The sequence below is a fragment of the Lactuca sativa genome, chromosome 8 (genome assembly GCF_002870075.4).
Source record: "Lactuca sativa cultivar Salinas chromosome 8, Lsat_Salinas_v11, whole genome shotgun sequence".
NCBI lineage: Eukaryota > Viridiplantae > Streptophyta > Magnoliopsida > Asterales > Asteraceae > Lactuca > Lactuca sativa.
In genome coordinates this window covers 133,112,567-133,131,715 of record NC_056630.2, presented here as the reverse complement: position 1 = coordinate 133,131,715, position 19,149 = coordinate 133,112,567, and positions in this window count along the sequence as shown.

The following is a 19,149-nucleotide window of genomic DNA, read 5'->3' as shown; positions in this document are numbered from 1 at the left end:
TTCTAAGTCACATAATGAGTTCCTTTGGGACACCTATGAAACAGACTATGACAAGACCCTTAATGATCTTATCTATTTGCTAAGATCAACTTCCTAAAACTTTATGGACATTGACAATGATGACATTGGATATCTAGTAAAGCTCTCTCTTCCCAGTGGATAGGGATCGGCCATAGTCAACTTGGTTGACCAAATGGTAAAGAGAAAAGCTAAGTCTGTGATAGTCTCGTGTACCATTATCAAAGGGTCCATATGTTTATATTGCCAAAGGAAGGGGCATTGGTTGCGAAGCTGCCAAATTTACCTAAGGATGTTAAAGTCAATAAGTTTGACTCTACTTCAGGTAAATTCCACTATCTAACTCTGTTAAGTTTCTATTCTGAGATTCTTGATACATGATGTGACTGGGTCACATGGTGATGCTTTAAGAATCAAAGAAAAGTGAAGAAACTTAAAGAAGGAATATGCTGAATCTGATCGCATAGATGGATTTCTATCGCATAGTTTGAAGATCGGATTCTTGAGCTACTTCTCAGGAGTTATGAGATATTGCTTAGGAGTAGATAACAACAAGTTTTCATATGAATTGTAAGGACAAGTTTTTCCGCAAAGTTTTAAAATAAAGGAAAATTTTTGATTTTATTTATTTTAAAATATCCTTACAATGGCATTTCAGGAAAAATTGTTGCTTATATGATTCCATTAAGAGCAAGAGTGGAAATATGAAATTGATTCTTTCATTTATGGTAATGTCTAGATTTACCAAATAAGGAAAGATTCTCATCACCCAAGCTTCAATTAGACCGGAACTTGGAATCATGCAAGTTGTATAGCATGATGAATGAGAACTTTCAAGTATTGGAAAAATTAAGACTAATTACTTGTTCACATGGATGTGTGAGTCAAGTAAAGGACTAAGGGATCGAGTACACATTCTTGTGCACTGATTAAGTCCACCACAAAAGTTTGATAAGACTATTTGCCATAGTTTACTAAAGCTCAGTAAATATGATTATACTTACAAGCTTAAGTGTAAATCTGAGACATTGGAAAAGGTTCCAATGTATGGCAGAGCGAATAAGAAAAATCAAATTAGGCAGAAGGATAAAAGTTTCTCAAATCTGAAAAGATGGGAGAGTACTTAAGTATCAGTTTTGTGATCATCTTAATGATTAAGAAACCATATCAAAATTAGTTCTCTAAGGAAAATATTAGTGCATTCTTATAGCTAAGAAGAGGAACTTGAATTGTTGAAGTGGTTAAATCAAGAAGATGATTCATACTTCGTTCCAAAAACAATTCTTAGAGTTATACTCTAAGATTGTAACTTGAGTGACATGTCTTAAAGAAGGTTTAAAACTCTTGTACATTTGAAATTGGTAAGTTGTGATGTTTTGGATAAAACAAAGACCAACTAAGGCCAATTGTGTGAAGTGTTTGTCTTGATTAGAATCCGCACTATCTCTTGGATGTTTGACAAGGGAGTCTTATATGTCAAGAGGACAGTGGGAGTCTTAAAGGTCTTGAAAGTCTCAAGAACTAATCAAGAATAGAACCTGAAGTTCTTCACTAGCACACGACTTGCGGTTTATAACCCATCGTGTTGACATATTCTGTGCCCATTCCAGTTAAAGTTGGCTTTTCATATGAGTTCTTAGAGTTCTCAATTTGTTGCACAACAACTTGGAAGCAATGGTAGGCCCTTGAGCTGCCAGGTGGCAAGAAATTAAGATTGAGTTCGGTCCATATGAGTTTGGATTTGTCATTGTCCTTGTCTTGTGACTATGATTTTGACAATTCACATGGATAAGAACACATACACCAGTAAATCTAAGTGTCATAAGGTTTCTCTCCAATTCATGAAAATGATGGTGAGGAAACACTTTCACTAAGTAGATTTTATCTAGATAGCAATTGTGATATTCGCATTCTCAAAGTCGTTAGTGGAGCGTGTGTGGTTTACCGGCACACTAACCTGGACTTGTGAGAAATGGCAAAGGTCAAAACAATCAAGAATATGATTACGTCATCCCTTTTCATAGTTCTTGAAATTGTTTAGACACACCCATGAGCTATCTAAGGGAAGGTGTATGTTTTTGATAAAGTCTTATCAAAACAATCTATATCAGAAATCTGAACTTTGGTAAGAAAGTTAGCTGATCTTTGAGTACATGTCAAAGCTAGTGGGAGCATAAGTGTTATGCTAATAATCATCATGTTAGTGGGAGCATGATAATTATGATAAGTATTGCAAGTTAGCAATGTTAATTATAGAAAACAAAGAGTTTCAATTCGTGAGGTTGCAGGGGTTGGAAAAGTTGTTTTGCTATAATTAAGGGAGAGGAAATTATACCTCATCTCAAATCTATAAGCTTAGATCATGAGGTTTTAATCATTTAGTCAAGGATATATATATATATGAATTTCATGTTGGAATGGCTCAACATAAGGAAATTCTGTATATGGGTCCATTATTTGCGTTCTAAAATTCGATTATGATTACGGCATCCCTTTTCATAATCTGAATTATGAGAACTTGGCAAATAGAAATGGAAATGTTATAGCGAAAGACTGGTTTAGTCTTTATGTGAGACATCATGAATCGTGTCCCATAGGCTTCGGATATAGGATCGATTACATGTGCTATATTCATCCGTTCTAAAATTTTCCAAATGCCTGGGGCATTAAGAAGGGAAAAGGTTTAGAAGTGGATATGACTAAAAGGATTAAACAATTGTCAAGGACAATCTAAGGTTTACCAAAGATTGGTTACTCAAGGACAGTTGGAAGTATAGTGATAATTCTGGAAGGACCATATTGACATAATCTGTAAGGAGGCAACTCTTGTTCAAAAGTGATAGTCAAAATGGAATCTGGAAATGTTTCAAAGTTAGAAATTTCAATCTATGTAAGATTAAGGAAACTTAATGCAAGAAGGATGTTTCCAAGGAGTTGATCTCCTTTGGAATACTCTGTAATGATTTTTGCCAAGTCTTTGTGAGTTTGTGCATAATCGTTACAAGAGGATCAATGCATATAAGTTTAGAATCTAACATATTTCAATAAATGGCATGAATTTGGAATTCTTGCATTTGCAGTAAGGATTTGGGAGTGTGAAAAGAGAATCATTGAAGTTATGTTCAATTGATCTAGTTCACAAAGTAAAGGTCATAGACAAACATAGTATGCATACTTGGTGTATGGCATGACTAGTGTTTAAGAAAACATAGTGTACATGCTTGGAGCATGGGACAACTATTGTTTTAAATTCAAGAATAAAGTTGATAGCTGAAACAGTATACAATGAATAATGTGTAATCATATGGTGATAAATAAAAGGTGTTTTATTTATGTTCAAAGGGTTGATACCATATTGGATTCAATTATTATTGTGTTTCACTTTGCATGTTTTGACTTCCCGAATAAACTGGGTTATTCTTCCGAAATGACTAAGTTATTCAAACCATCCACAGTCGGTCATATGTTGGAAGTAGATATGAATTAAGACTGTCATGGGTTGGCTTGTAGAGGTCTAAGGTGTTGGACAAAGGGCTACAACACTCATGAGTGCTCATAAGTTCTGAGTATTAGATTCAACCCGCGCTCATTGGAATCACTTCATGGATTTTATCACGAGTGATCATGAGACGATAATATCTTATATTCTTCAAACCTAGAGATATGAGTTGTTACTATGAGTTGATAGTACATTGATTGCACGAAAACGCATACGGTAACTCGGTGTTATAAAACGTGCCTTTGTGTATGATTCAACAAGTAGTAGAACAAGCCATATGAGTCGAAGTTTATCCGTTCCTTTTACCTTCGGGATAAAAGCGATATCTGTGGGCCCCTCGATGATTTGATGATGACAAATGGAAGTGCTCGGCCGGGCCAGGACTGATTTGCTTTGTTTAATTAGTCAGTCGTCATAAATCGAAAATTGGGAAACAACAAATGGACAGAGAGCATGATTATAATCCATGTCTCAGTCCATATGATATCTAGAATGGAGGAATATATGATCCCTTATCTAATGGACAAGTTCGTTGACAAGATCAGAGTTCGACAGCGGCTTTAAGAGCTACGATTGCCAGTTAGGTTTGAAGTCATACGCAATAATAGTTTTAGACTTATCCATGTGGGAGACTGTTGGATTAATGTCTAATTCCATAACTATATTTGGTATGTAATTGACCCGACCCGGCATGGTCCATTTGGGTTGCACTTCACCGACACAATTTATATGGATAATCTTTTGAGAATAGTATGTTTATGATTAATATTAATATATTATAAGTTCTAATATATTAATATGGAATCATATTATTTAATTAGTATTGATCAAGAATTAATTTATAATTAATTAAGTGATCAAAAGGAACTAATTAAATATGGACTCTTATATATATGGAATGGGCCAAGTTCATTTAGGTTGGGCTAAGCTTTCATGGATAGTCCATGGAGTGTTTAACCCATGGATCCTAGGAAATGAAAGGTCATGGGTATTAGGGTTTAGCCCTAATCCTCCATACTATATAAAGATGTCTTTGGTTGGTGAAATTGGCACTAGTGTGGATACACTAAAGAAGGGCTAGCCAATTTCACTAGAGAGAACCAAGTAATCATATTCTCTAAAGTATTCCAAGGTGTCTTGGTGATTTGTGATTCCACTTGAGGCTTCCACACTATTGAGGCTAAGCTCTTAAAGCTTGAAGACATCAAGCTACATCAAGAGGTATGTATTCTATCTTGTTACATTCATAGTTTTTGTATGCTAGATTAGGATAATACCTTGGATGTTCTTATTTGCATGTATAATAGAGAAAACATAGATCCAAGGTATTTAGGGTTGCATGTACACTTAGGAGTGTTAAAATGCTCAAAACCCAACAGTTAGATGGTGCAGAAATCTAAGAAAATATAAATGACAACAAGTATTATATCAAGAAAACACTTAAGCTGATTCTTAACGAGGATTGTAAACAAACCAAGTTAGTAAGTGAGATCAGACTTAGTGATTAGGTCAAGACTGACTTGGTTCGAAGAGATATTATGATCTTAATATATCAGTTTAAGTTCTGAAGATCTTAATATATTAGTTGAAGTTTCAAAAAAAAAACTGTTGCGAGAGAACAAGTGTTGCGCGTGTGCTGCGCCGCGCAGCAAAAAGTGGTTTGAAGAGATTTTTTGAAATAAACAAACAGCACCTAAGAAGAGAATAAGTCGGATATGATATTCAAGATAGAGATAATCGAGATGTGTATTCATTTAGAATGAGAGAGCTCTATTTATAGAGTCTCGAAGATTACAAAGTCTAATTTGTCTAAGGTGGACATGCAAGGCACACTGGGTAAAGTGATGTAAACACATAAAATAACATATAAACTAAGACTAAGGATTGATGACGTCTACTGTAGATGCGGTTCTTGATTTTGGTTGAGAGACTGACTGCGGATCTGGAGATGGCTTCGAATCTGTCAAGTTTAAGAGGGTCACTTTTACGCTTCAACAATTTCCCCCTTAAATGACCTCTTCAAATTTCATTTCATTTGTCAAGCTTCAGGAATTTTATGAGAATCCACCAGAACTAATTTACTTCTCTAAGCCAAACAATTATCCTAGAGATTTCAAACTTTACTTCGGCAGTTGTCTGTTTTGACTTGTTAACTGTAGTTCGAGTGATCTCTAGTTGCTTCTGTTGGGTTTTGGTATACTACAACATCCTATGGTGCACATACAACCCTAAATACATTGGATCTATATTTTCACTAATTATACATGCAAATGGATTCCAAGGTATTAAACCTATAACTAGCATGCATTTGACATAAACCATATATTATACTAGTTAGGGAAACATACCTTTTTATGTGGCTTGAAGTCTTGATGTATTTGGCCTTAAGAGCTTAGCACCAATAGTATGAAATGCCTCAAATGGAATCACAACACACCTAGGACAAAGGTGGCTCTTGAGAGAGAATTCCATGCACCAAAACACCTCCATATTTCTCTAAGAAAAGAAGTGGTGATATTGGCTATGGAGTAACCTATTTATATGTAGGATTCCAAGGGTCATGGGTATAACCCATAATCCATACCCATGGGTTTTATGATCCATGGTTCATGTGGCCCAACTCTTTATGTATCCATACATAAACTTGGTCCAACATGGATCACAAGCCCAACACATATAAATATAACTAATTATCATAATTAGTCCCTATAGATTTAATTAGTCTCTTTTGATCACTAAATTAATTCCAAATTAATTCTTGATCGATACTAATTAAAACATATGATATCATATTAATATATTATAACTTATAATATATTAATAAACCATAAATAACCTTCTCTCAAAAGTCCATCCTACCAAATTGTCCTGATGATATGCAACTTAAATGGACCATGCTAATCTCGGGTCAAGTACATAACAATAATAGTTATGGGCTTAGACATCTAATCCAACAGTCTCCCACTTGGATAAGTCTAAAACTATTATTGCAAGTACGACTTCACAACCCGACTAGCAATCGTAGCTCTTAAAGCCGCTGTCGAACTCTGAACAAATCAATGACGCGTCCATTAGATAAGGGATCATATATTCCTCCATTCTAGATATCATATGGACCGAGACATGGATTATAATCATTCTCTCTGTCCATTTGTTGTTTCCTGATTTCCGATTTATGACGACTGACTAATTAAACAAATCAAATCAGTCATGGCCCAGCCGAGCACTTCCATTTGTCATCATCAAATCATCGAGGGGCCCACATATATCGCTTTTATCCCGAAGGTAAAAGGAATGGATAAACTTCAACTCATATGGCTTGTTCTACTACTTGTTGAATCATACACAAAGGCACGTTTTATAACATCGAGTTACCAATATGTCTTCGTGCAATCAATGTATAACCAACTCATAGTAACAACTCATATCTCTAGGTTTGAAGAATATAACATATTATCATCTCATGATCACTCGTGATAAAATCCATGAAGTGATTCCAATGTGTGCGGGTTGAATCCAATACTCAGAACTTATGACCACTCATGAGTGTTGTAGCACCACCTTGTCCAACATCTTAGACCTCTACAAACCCAACCCATGACAGTCTTGATTCATATCTAGTTCCAACATATGACCGACTGTGGATGGTTTGAATATCTTAGTCAATCAGAACAATGACCTAGTTATTCTGGAAGTCAAAACATGCAAAGTGAAACACAATAATAATCGAATCCAATATGGTCTCAGAACTTATGAATATAAATAAAACACCTTTTATTTATCACCATATGATTACACATTATTCATTGTATACTGTTTCAGCTATCAATTTTATTCTTGAATTAAAACAATAGTTGTCCCATGCTCCAAGCATGTACACTATGTTTTTCTAAACACTAGTCATGCCACACACCAAGTATGCATACTATGTTTGTCTATGATCTTTACTTTGTGAAATATATCAATTGAACATAACTCCAATGATTCTCATTTCACAGTCCCAAATCTTACTGGAAATGCAAGAATTCCAAATTCATGCCATTTACTGAAATCTGTTAAATTCTAAACTTATATGCATTGATCCTCTTGTAATGATTATGCACAAATTCACAAAGACTTGGAAACAATCATTACAGAGTATTCCAAAGGAGATCAACTCCTTGGAAACATCCTTCTTGCATTAACTTTCCTAATCATACAAATTGAATACTTTCTAACTTTGAAGCATTTCCATATTCCATTTTGACTATCACTTTTGAGCAAGAGTTGCCTCCTTACAGATTATGTCAATATTGTCCTTCCAGAATTAATACTATACTTCCAACTATCCTTGAGCAACCAATCTTTGGTAAACCTTAGATTGTCCTAACCAATTGCTTAATCATTTAAGTCATATCAATTTCTAGACCTTTTTCCCTTCTTCATGCCCCAGGCATTTGGAAAAACTTAGAAAGAGTGAATATAGCACATGTAATCGATCCTATATCCAAAGCATATGGGACACGATTCATGATGTCTCACATAAAGACTAAACCAGTCTTTTGCTATAATATTTCCATTTCTATTTGCCAAGTTCTCATAATTCAGATTATGAAAAGGGATGCCGTAATCATAATCGAATTTTAGAATGCAAATAATGAACCCATATATAGAATTTCCTTATTTTGAGCCATCCCAACATGAAATTCATATATATTCTTGACTAAATACGATTAAGACCTCAATCTAAGCTTTTAGATTTGAGATGAAGTATAATTTCCTCTCCCTTACTTATTGCAAAACAACTTTTTTAACCACTGCAGCCTCACGAATTGAAACTTTTGTTTTCTATAATTAACATTGCTAACTTGCAATACTTATCATAATTATCATGCTCCCACTAACATGATGATTATTAGCATAACACTTATGTTCCCACTAGCTTTGATATGTACCCAGAAATCAACTGAACTTCTAGAAATCAATACTTTATTGACTTTCTTACCAAAGTTCAGATTTCTGATACTAGATTGCCTTGATAAGACTTTATCAATATCATACACCTCTCTTAGATAGCTCACATGTGTGTCTAAACAATTATGAAGAGGGATGTCGTAATCATAATGTTTAGACCTTTTGTCATTCTCACAATTGCTATCTACTCAAAATCTACTTAGTGAAAGAGTTTTGTTACCATCATTTTCATGAATCGAAGAGAAACCTTATGACACTTAGATTTAATGGTGTATGTGTTCTTATCCATGTGAATTGTCAAAACCATAGTCACAAGACAAGGATAATGACAAATCCAAACTCATATGGATTGAACTTGTGCAATCTTAACTTCTTGTCACCTAGCAGCTCAAGGGCCTGCCATTGCTTCCAAGTAGTTATGCAAACAATTGAGAACATGTAGAACTCAAATGTATAGCCAACTTAACTGGAATGGGTACAGAAATTTTAGCACGATAGGTTATAAACCTCTACTTGTGTGCTAGCGATGAAATACAGGTTTTATTCTTGATTACTTCTTGAAACCTTTTTCACGATCTTTTAGACTCCCACTGTCTCCTTGAGCTATACGACTTTCTTGCCAAATATTCAAGAAACAGTGTGGATTCTAATCAAGACAGACACTTAACACAATTAGCCTTAGTTCGTCTTTGTTTTATCCAAAACATCACAACTTACCAATTTCAAATGTACAAGAGTAGAAAACTTTTACTCTTACATTTGAAAATTGTTTTAAACCTTCTTCAAGACATGTCATGTAACGCCCGCAAATCCGGGCTAGTCAATTTAGAGGAAATAGGGGTCGAAAACAACTTTTCGACAAAAGATTATTTAGAATAAATAATCTTAACCAAGTTGTGGAATATGTCTCAAGGTTTCCGTACATATAAAGAACGCCGAAATCCGAGTTATAACGAAGAAGTTATGGCCCGTCGAAGTTTTACGGCAAAACCGGCACGACACCGGGAAGCGTAAATAGTGAATGTACGATAGAGCGAGATTTCGCCTTAGCAATCTAAACAAAAGTTTTAGAATCTGTTAAACTAAGAGCGTCAATAAAAAGAACGCCCAAATTTGACTTCGTATGAGGAAGTTATGATTTTTCTAAGATTCGGCTTAGCAGTGCACGGCCCGAAACTCGAATTTTAGTTCGAGCGGTTTTTGGCTTACGCGACCAAAATGAGAGTTGAAGATCTCATTAATAGGAACTCAACGGTAAAAAGATGGACGAAAACGGAGTTCGTATGAAGGAGTTACAAATTCTTCGCGGTCATTTAACAGTCTAAACGCCTCCTACTATTAAATTTGAGATCGGTCGAGATTTATCTGACGGAGTCTAAACGAAAGTTGTAAATCTTGATTATACCTACATGTGGATATAAAGAACGTCGAAAACGGAGCTCTTATGCGATAGTTATGATTTTTCTAAGTTCGAAGGCTGATACGCGATAAGGGGTGACGTGGCACCACCAGAATTGGACACGTGGCACCACCAGAAGGCCACCACATGGATCAACTCGGCGATTAGGTCCCCCTACTCGGCGAGTCCATCAGATATTTTCACTATAAATAGAGGTGTCGGGTCTAGCCTTCTCTTCACACCTCCCAAACTCACTTTCTCTCTCTAGTTTCTCTCTCTAGCCTCCCTAACCCCCCTAAAAGCCTAGGTAAACCCCCTAGCACCCGAAGGAAGCCCCGAGGCTCCTGGACTCCCGAGAAAAGAGCCTTTCGGCTCGGGAATGCTGCTTCAGCGAAGCCCGGTTTTCGAGAAAAACCCGCTGTAAGTGAGTTGTACCTATCCTATCTTTAGTTTAGCTTATGTTTTAATATAGTAATGTTATTAGGACCTTATAATAAGTACTTGGGCTATTATTATGGGTTATATAAGTATCGTTTAATGCTTATATAATAGTAATAATAGCTAGACTACTAATTAGTCGCGGTGAATATTAGACTAAACCCTAGTGGCAATGATATTAGGTTTTGCCGAAGGAAAAGTGTGTTAAGAGTAACGAAGTGCTGTCCAAGCGCCGAGTCACCACCTACTCAGGTGAGTGCATAGTTACTTTCAGCTTACACATAGATATGAAGTATTTTATATAAATTACGTGTTGTGTGTATATTATCTGTATACTTGCTATCTATGTTGGATGAACGTTTTATACATGTTTTCAATGATTTAAACTGTATATGTATTTTATATCTACAAAATGTGTTGGGTAAAACATGGGTAGATGTAATAGTTGCTTTGTGACAAAATAAAATAATGCGAGGCCTCGTTATAGCTGTTCTTGATGATCTAGTCATCTAGCGGAGTATAGATGACGACCAAGGACTATTCTAGACAGTCCAGTGGAACACTAGCAGGCTCGCAACCTGTAGGTGTTTATTCGAACTGTGTGTTTATTTGAACTGTGTGTTTATTCGAACTGTGTGAACTGTGTGCTCACCAGGTGTACTCCATCCCCCATATGGTTGCCTTTAGCACTTTCATTGCCAAGGAATCCCCTTAGCAGTAGTGTCCATCGCAATGATAGTCCTTTGACTAGGTCCCTTGTGTTAGATGTTTTAGGGACGTAATGTGAGGATAACAGGAATGGGTAATTGGGTTGATTGTTTGATGTTTAAAAATAATAATTATATTATTGTGGGTTGAAAACCCTATGTGCTCACCAGGTTTCCCAACCTGACCCACTCAATTTATTTATATCACAGGTGTTGATATGAAGTGACATTACACTGAGAGATTTAAAGAGATGTAGATCACTAGTGTAAATAATTGTAAGTTCTGTTTATGCTTATGTTTCTGTATTAACGATGACATCCCAAACGTTTTAAAATGAAATAAATATGTTTCTTCGAAAATGTTTTAATAACGTATTTACCATGTTTTTCTGGGAACAAATTCCGCAACATTTTTATAAAATGAAGTACTCTGATTTTTATAAAGCATAAACAAAATCGGTCTTTTCTGGCCATGATTTTGGGGATGTCACATGTCACTCAAGTTAAAATCTTAGAGTATAACTCTATGAATTGTTTTGGAATGAAGTATGAATCATCTTCTTGATTTAACCACTTCAACAATTCATAACTCCTCTTCTTAACTATCAGAATGTACTTAGAGGATGGATTGTGAAAAGGTCTCAAAATCATTAAGATGACCTTAAAACATGATACTAAAGTACTCTCCCATCTTTTCAGATTTGAGAAACTTTTATCCTTCTGCCTAATTTGATTCTTCTTATTCGTTCTGTCATACATTGAAAATTTTCCAATGTTTAAGAATTATACTTAAGCTTGTAAGTATAATCATATTTACTAAACCTTAGTAAATCATGACGAATAGTCTTATCCATCTTTTGTGGTGGACTTTGACAAGTGCACAAGAAAGTGTACTTGATCCCTTAGTCCTTCTATTGACTCACACATCCATGTGAACAAGTAGTTAGTCTTAATTTTTCCAATGCTCGAAAGTTCTCATTCATCATACTATACAACTTGCATGATTCCAAGTTTCAGTCCAATTGAAACTTGGATGATGAGAATCTTTCCTTATTTGGTAAATTTAGACACCACCACAAATGAACAAATCAAATTCATATTTCCAACATTGCTATAAACATACAAGCATCAAGTTTTCATGAATGCCATTGTAAGGAGATAAAAATAAAGTAAAACAGACTTTTATTTATTTTAAAATGCGGAAAAAACATTTTCCTTACAATGTAACTTGAAATGAAAACTATGTTATTGCTTGTTTCCTAGCAATCTATCATAACTCCTAAGAGTAGCTCAAGAATCCAATCTTCAATCAAGCAATAGAAATCCATCTTCGCGATCAGATTCAACATACTTTTTCTGTAAGTTTCCTTCACTTTTTCCTTTGATTCTTAAACATCAACATGTGACCCAATCACATCTTGTAATAAGAATCTCAGAATAGAAACTTAACTGAGTTAGATAGTGGACCTTACCTGAAATAGAGTCAAACTTATTGACTTTACTAGCCTTATGATCTTTCAGGTAAAATTGACAGCTTCGCAACCAATGCCCTTTCCTTTTGGCAATAGGACCATATGGACCCTTAGGTAATAGTACATGGGACTATCTCAGACTTAGCCTTTCTCTTTACCATTTGGTCAACCGAGTTGACTATGGCCGATCCCTTTCCATTGGGAAGATAATGCTTTTCTGGATTTCCTGTGTCACTATTGTCCCTGTCCATAAAGTTTTGGGAAGTTGATCTCCTAATCAAATTTGCTTTACTAGTACACTAAATCATTTCTGATTTAGCAGCACCAAGCAAATAGATACGATCATTAAGGGTCTTGTCATAGTCTGTTTCATAGGAGTCCCAAGGAACTCACTATGTGACTTAGAAAGTGATTGAACCACTAACTTTCTTAACACTTTGGCACCCAACTCTCCCAGCTTGTCAGTATGTGACTTCATCTCCAAGATGTGATCACACCTAGACCTTGCCTTGCCAATAGGGCTTGAGTGACCTTGAACTTGTGGGTTAGGGAGAATAATTGGAGGAGGTGGAGGAAGTGAAGTTCCAAGATATTTGGGAAGATCATAGATGTCTGAACTAGACATCTTTTGGGAGATATTCAAGATAGTTGATTTAAAGTCCTTAATATAACACCTAATATGAAATATTAAGGCTAGGACCCAACAAATTATTTTATAACTTGGAAGAGGGATGTTGTAATCCAAGCTATAGAATATTTGAAGGTAGGTGAATGACGATTCACCAATTTCCACCATGAAAAACGAAATAATTCGGTTTTAATTGGATTTGAAACTCCTAGATCTTTTGACATTCATTGAACTTTTCAATGGCATGCTTCAATCTCGAGTGTGCCCTTCAGGTTTTGTGACTGGGATGCCGAGGATCACAAAACAAGGTGTGAAGTAACCATGCAAATTACTTGGTACCCTTAAGTGTTTACCCCTCAATCGATGTGCCGGTTAACCACACACGCTCCATCGATACTATGATAAACATTACGTTACCCATTGCCTACCTTGTTAAATATGAGTTAGTGTGCCGGTTAACCACACACGCTCCACTAACCGACTTAAACAAAGTGCAAAGTGTAATTTCATGGATTAGCACCTTATTCACATTTTCCTAAGTAACTAAGAGTGGGTATTTATAAAAAGGTTTAGTTACTTAGTATTTATCATTAATACTTTTAATGAAGGGAGAATTATAGTCCTTGTCCTACCCGTTCGGCTAACGACCCTCCACCGGTCAAGGAAGCGGTGGGTGAGAGTGGACACCCATTAAACTGCCATTTTATAGGCAGTAACCTTATACCCCCTTTATAGACCGGCTTCGTGAATGAGGCCTACTAACGGAAGATTGACTTTACTCTTATACATATATATATATATATATATATATATATATATATATATATATATATATAAATATATATATATATATATATATATATATATATATATATATATAAATATTATTAACTTATAATATTATAAAGTATAAGGGTTGAATTTTAACTTTTAAAATTCTAAGGTCTAGTTTGGAATTAAAGTATACATGGGGGGTAACTTTACAATTTCCAAAACTTGAGGAAAAGTTTTGAAACCTTTCAAAACTCTTGGCATTTTCATAACTTATGAGTTTAATTAAGGTTTAATGAAAAAAAAATTCAAGTTCCATAAAGGACAAGTTATGGAAGACATTAAATCATTTAATGATGACATTAAAAATAGAGACTCTTCTATTTTCATAACCTATGAGACTTAATGACACTTTAAAAAGAAAAACTCTTCACTTTCCATAACTTGAGGACAAGTTATGGAGTTCATAAAAACCATTAAGATCAAATATTCCAATTAACACAATAATCAAATAATTTTTCTATGATCTAGATTAAACTCATAAGTAAAGATAATTCACATCAACAATTTCAAGAAATTAGATAATCATATAAACTAATACAAATCTTGAAACTTTGACAATTATCCTTTGAAGACTCTTGGACTTCATAACCTAAAGAGTTAATAAATGAGACATTTCACATCCATAACTTATGGAAGTTTCAAAACTCTTAAGATCATAACTTAAAAAAAAACTTTTGAGGTCCAAAATTTTATGACAAAATTTGTAACTCCTTAAAACCACTAAGATCAAACTTTTTAAACAAATAAAATAATCATATCATTCTATCTTTTAATAAATTGACCTAATTCAACTCTTGTAGGAAAGTGACTCAAATTTTACAAATAATTAGTTTTTCATAAAATCAAGTAATTATCATAAAATTTGACAAACTTCATGTTTTTTTTCCTTTTTTTTCATCAACGTGAAAAAAAATACATTTGCATCAAATATAGTAGAAAACAACCCATGGCTCTGATACCACTGTTGGGTTTTGATATACTACAACATCCTATGGTGCACATACAACCCTAAATACCTTGGATCTATATTTTCACTAATTATACATGTAAATGGTTTCCAAGGTATTAAACATATAACTAGCATGCATTTGACATAAACCATATAATATACTAGTTAGGGAAACATACCTTTTATGTGGCTTGAAGTCTTGATGTATTTGGCCTTAAGAGCTTAGCACCAATAGTATGAAATGCCTCAAATGGAATCACAACACACCTAGGACAAAGGTGGCTCTTGAGAGAGAATTCCATGCACCAAAACACCTCCATATTTCTCTAAGAAAAGAAGTGGTAATTTTGGCTATGGAGTAACCTATTTATATGTAGTATTCCAAGGGTCATGGGTATAACCCATAATCCATACCCATGGGTTTTATGATCCATGGTTCATGTGGCCCAACTCTTTATGTATCCATACATAAACTCGGTCCAACATGGATCATAAGCCCAGCACATATAAATATAACTAATTATCAAAATTAGTCCGTATAGATCACTAAATTAATTCCAAATTAATTCTTGATCAATACTAATTAAAACATATGGTTTCATATTAATATATTATAACTTATAATATATTAATAAACCATAAATAACCTTCTCTCAAAAGTCCATCCTACCAAATTGTCCTGATGATATGCAACCCAAATGGACCATGCTAATCTCAGGTCAAGTACATAACAATAATAGTAATGGGCTTAGACATCTAATCCAACAGCTTCTAGGTCAAGCGGTTCATGGCAGTCATTGGAATGAAATATGTTGTTTCATAATTCTTGCGCTTGAAAATGACTCCAAGATTCGGGGAGTTAGTTTCTCCAAGGGGTCTCTCTTGAAAACCTTCAGTTAGCACCGGAGATGATTCAAGAGGAGGAAGGTTGAACTTCTGTACGAGAGCAGGGTGGATATCCACGTCAATTTTAGCAAAGTTACAAATAGTTTCTTTTAGAAACGTACAATCTCTTTCATACGCAACCTTCATCTTTGGATGCTTCTCACACTTTGTTTTGAAACACCTTAGCAATCAGAAAGATTTCCTCCGGGTTCATGCAAGGAAAGTTAGCTTGGGTTCCGACATAGTCTGAATTTATTCTTGTGAGAGTGTACTGAATGAATTCTGCTTTCATAAACTTTCTGGGCTTGTAGTTCTTGACTGCAGTGGGCTTATCACTTGACCAAATGTTTTCAATTGCAGATCCATGATTGGCATGGAATCTGTTAAGTCTTTCAAATTCCAGTGGCAACCTCTGATCACCGGGGAGGTTGAGGTCAAACGATTCGAAGACGGTGAATAATTTCGCATTGGGAGAGATGGGAATGTCCCAATAACCGTCAGATGGGGGTTCCGCATAGGTGAGATAAGGCTTCTAGTCTTCATCAAGTAATATTCTGATAGGATTAACCTAGGAATTGATGAGGGATTCATCCATAGTAATGTCGAATCTGTGATCCTTCCATATCAACTCTGCAAGATTGGCTGCTTTGCATTCAGCTTTCCTTTGCTTGGTTTTGGGAGAGTCGTAGGAGTTTTCGGATGACATTGTTAGGGCTAAATTTCTGAAGTGAGGGGTAGTCTTCGGATGCGGGGAAGAAGGATGTTAAAAAACTTGGACTTGTTGAACTTCTTAAGAGGAAAGAATTTGACTTTGTTGAGGAGAAGGCACAGGAGTCTTCTTTTTGGGAGATGGTTGTGGGGAAGGTTGCGGAGTAGGAACCTTTTGTTGATTGATGGGTTCTTGAAAGATCGATTGCGGAATGATTGGTTGCTGATGACTGGGACTGATTCGGATGGGAGATTTTAAATGTTGATGCGGATGTGAATGCTGATGTGAGATGCGTCCGAGTCACGGTCTTCACTTTCGCCTATTGAGGAAGGGACACCTAGTTCCTCCTCAAGCCATTGTTTAAGACCGTCAATCTTGGCACAGACTTCATTAAACTGGGCTTTGAGTGCATCACTAATTTGCTAATTATTGGGGATTGCGGTGTTGAAGAGTAGTTTGTGGATCTCCTTGGTAAATCTCAGAATCTCCTGGCCATGGGAGTTAGATGATAAGGAACGTATGAGGTTGTTAATTGTTGTTTGTAAGACAGAGATAGCGGACTCATAAGCATTGTGAGTTTCCTCAACAAGCTTCTTTGAATGAGCATCTTGACCAGCAATTGTTGATTGAAGTTCAGCTTTGATTGCGGACACTTCAGAGATGAGTCGCTCCGCATTGGCTATGAATTGTTGATGATCAGCCTTTATGTTTGTAACCAGGGCTCGGATACCCATTTTGACCTTGAGATATATTCTCTCAGCAATGAGTATTTCCCTTTCTTCCAAACGTTCGATTCTTTCAATAAGAGATTACGGTCCAGGCACGTTCGATTCTTTCGATAAGAGATTACGTTCGATTCTTTCGATAAGAGAGATATTCTCTGGTTTCTTCTTCTTTTTCTTCTCCTTGGGTTTTGAAGTAGAGTGCTGGGATCCGCTTGATTCTTCTTATTCGTTGAAGATCATCATCATATCATCTGAGGGTTCCGGTTGATTGTCTTCATTCATGTCTAAGTCATCAAAGCCAAAAGTAGGTCTAAAACTGACTTCGATTTCGGGTTCGTCATCTTGGGATTCTTGAACAACTTTTGTTGGAGAGGGCTGGGATGGATTGAGCGTTGCGGATGGTCTCAACCATTGCGGCCATCCAATTTTGAACCTTGAGAATGTTGGCTATGGTGTTGGCATTATTGATTGTGTCTGCCCGGTACTTAGCCACGATTTGTATTTCTTTCTCCTTCTGCTGAAGTTGTTTTGTTTGCTGATCCTTTCTTGCTTAAAATTCCCTGTGAAAGGCTTCATACTTTTTGACCTCGAATTCAGTAGTTGTCTTATACTTAATCCAAGATTTATCTGAATCATATCCATAAATTCCTTGATGTCACACCGAGGTGTCCCTTGGGTTCATGGATCCTTGCACATTGGTGCTCACCATGCCTAAACCACCTGAATGTAAGGATTTCCTGAGCTTCCTCGGTCTCCTTGACCAATAGTCAAGTTTGGCCTCGGCTCAGCGAGTAGGATTTCCTGAGCTTCCTCGGTCTCCTTGACTAACAGTCAAGTTTGGCCTCGACTTAGTTCTGGCAAGGACTGAAGAATTGTCCTGTGGTTGGGAAGGTGTATTCAGTGTATGGATGACAGAATCAAGTATGGAGCCCAACTCCTATTCCTCAAAGAAATGGATTCGGGAATCCATGGAGACCTTAGGGCGAGAAGAACCAATTAAATCCTCCTGGGATTTAGCTGGGGGTGAGTCTCCATGGTCGGATGAAGCAGACACACTTGCTGTGTCTGAGTGGTTGGGGAGGGTTGAGGCCAATGGGTTTGTGGGGACCCCAAGGACTACCAGAGTCTTTTGAATAGACTTCGATATCAATCTGGTTGCGCATATGGCTAGGACTAGGGTTTGTTTTTCGTTTCTTGAGGAGGAGAATTGGGACAAAGTCATCATCAGAATCATCTTCAATAATGACTGCGGGGGTCTGAATTGGATCAGAATCTTCATCAGAAGATACAACATGCCTGAGACCATGTTTTTTTGGATGGTTCTTCTTTCTTGGATAGGCCATGGGAGTTTTTTCTTGAAGAAAGCTTCTTTTGTCTTCTTGAGAGTGGAATGAGAGATTATGTTGTAGAAGTTGGGGCTGTGATACTTTCTGGGCCATGAGGATCCGTTGAGGCTAATATAGACTGACTGGGCAGAGGCGGGGTAGAAAGGTATGGATCAATACCTTCCGTAGCCTCCATGTGATCTGTGACTTGTTTAGTTTCAAGTCCAACAATGGTCAAGATGTGTATAGGTAAGCGTTTTAGAGGTCCAAAGATAGATTGATCTTTAGAAGGAGGGTACCTTTTGAGATCACGTGTGACAAAGAAGTTGATGTCGTTGCCCATGCTGATCTTTGCATCACGGTGGAGGTCTGAAATGCATAAGGACCAAAATCTTGCAAAAGTGAGCTCTGTGGCATTTGCTCTCGGATTCTCCTTAGGGATGTATTGAAGAAAGTTATCCCATAAGATGTGACCATAGTTGACATCGTGGCCATCGAAAATGCCCCACACTAATTCAAGCAGCTTGAGGCCCATGTTATATGTGCCTCCGGTTCTCCCTGATAGACTACAGATGAAAAAGTGACAAACAAACTGCCAAACCGCAGGC